Source organism: Octodon degus, unplaced genomic scaffold, assembly GCF_000260255.1.
Source record: "Octodon degus isolate 3935 unplaced genomic scaffold, OctDeg1.0 scaffold00045, whole genome shotgun sequence".
NCBI lineage: Eukaryota > Metazoa > Chordata > Mammalia > Rodentia > Octodontidae > Octodon > Octodon degus.
Genome location: NW_004524621.1, coordinates 13,204,425 through 13,206,304, shown reverse-complemented (window position 1 = coordinate 13,206,304; position 1,880 = coordinate 13,204,425). Strand labels below are relative to the sequence as shown.

Here is a 1,880-nt window from a genome sequence, read left to right as displayed (position 1 = left end):
ACATGTACTTACACTAACCCAGATAGACCAATAACCCAGGGAAGCCTTTTTTGTCTTTCTTCTCTTCTCCTCTCCTCTCGTGTCTCTCTGTCTCTCTCTGTCTCTCTCTCTCTCTCTCTCTCTCTCTCTCTCTCTCTCTCTCTCTCTCTCTCTCTCTCTCCCTCTCCTTCCCTCCATGGCTAGGACATCCCTAAGTGACAGGATATTTTCAGTTCCATTATAACCTTATGGGACCACTGTTGTTGAACATGCTGTCTGTGTTGATCTTTTGAAACATTGTTATGTGGCACACAACTGTGTCGAATCAGACTGTTCTTGACAAGTGTGTGCACCTGTGTAGTTACCAGGCTAAACAATATAAAATATTTCCACTCTCAAAAGTTCCCTCCTGGGATGACTCAAAAGAGAAAACCAAAATCTTAAGAACTCCAAAAGAGACAGTTCCCACCCATTTGTAGGCCTGGCCTTTAAACTGAAGGCAGGTCCATTTGGACAGTTAACCTATGTCTGCAGTTACCAGGGAGAGCTGAAGAAGGGTGACACCATCTTTAACACGGGGACAGGAAAGAAAGTGCGGGTGCAGCTGCTGGTGCGCATGCGTGCCGACATGATGGAGGATGTAGAGGAAGTACGTGCCAGAGACGTCTGTGCGTTGTTTGGCATCGACTGTGCTAGTGGAGACACATTCACAAACAAAGACAGCAGTGGCCTTTCTATGGAGTCAGTTCATATTCCTGATCCTGTCATTTCAGTAGCAATGAAGCCTTCTAACAAGAATGATCTGGACAAATTTTCAAAAGGTATTGGCAGGTTTACAAGAGAAGATCCCACATTTAAGGTCCACTTTGTTTTTGTTTTTGTTTTTGTTTTTGTTTTTGTTTTAACACAGAAGAGATGATTTATTGTACACACTTTACACTCAGCCAAAAGCGAGAACAGTAGTAGTCCAGAATGCCACAAGTCCGGGGCAAAAAAAACCAGGAGACTGCTTAGTTGGAACCAGGTGGATCTCTCTTGGAGGTGGTGTTGGCGATCAGATGGCAATGAAGTTCTAATCCAGCACGCAGTCCAAAACTTGCACCAGCATTGTCAGCCTCCAGCATTCTTTCTGTTCTTTCGGCCTCCATGGGTGTACGAGCTATTTTACTTGGACCTCTGTCTCATTTTTCTTCTTTTACGCTTCAGCCTTCACATTCGCTTCTTCCTCCACTTGGCTCTCATGGCGCAGAGGTTCCTGAGAAGGTGGTGTTAAAGTCGAGAGAGCTTAAGGTCCACTGACTCAGAAAGCAAAGAGACAATTGTATCTGGAATGGGAGAACTACACTGTAAAATTTATGCTCAGAGACTGGAAAGAGCATATGGCTGTCCTTGTATCACAGGAAAGCCAAAAATTGCCTTTAGAGAGACTATTACTGCTCCCGTCCCATTTGATTTCACACACAAAAAACAATCAGGTGGTGCAGGCCAGTTTGGGAAAGTGATGGGTGTTCTGGAGCCTCTGGACCCAGAGAACTACATGAAGTTGGAGTTTACAGAAGACATGTTTGGGACAAATGTTCCAAAACAGTTTATACCTGCTGTAGAAAATGGGTTTTGGATGTCTGTGAGAAGGGCCCACTTTCTGGTCACAAGCTCTCTGGGCTCCAGTTTGTTCTGCAAGATAGAGCACACCATGTGGTTGATTCCAGTGAGATCTCATTCATCTGAGCTGGCGAAGGTGCCCTCAAACAGGCTTTGGCCAATGCAGAATTGTGTATCCTGGAACCTATTATGGCTGTGGAAATTACAGCTCCAAATGAATTTCAGGGATCAGTAATTGCGAGAATTAACCTGTGCCATGGGGTAATTACAGGGCAAGATGGAATTGAGGACTATTTTAT

The 1,880-nt window shown here is 44.6% G+C and overlaps 1 pseudogene; it reads left to right on the top strand.

The window, feature by feature from the left end:
• The first annotated feature begins 281 nt into the window (after window positions 1–281).
• The window catches only part of LOC101569594, a 5,849-nt pseudogene continuing 4,250 nt past the window's right edge, over window positions 282–1,880 (top strand).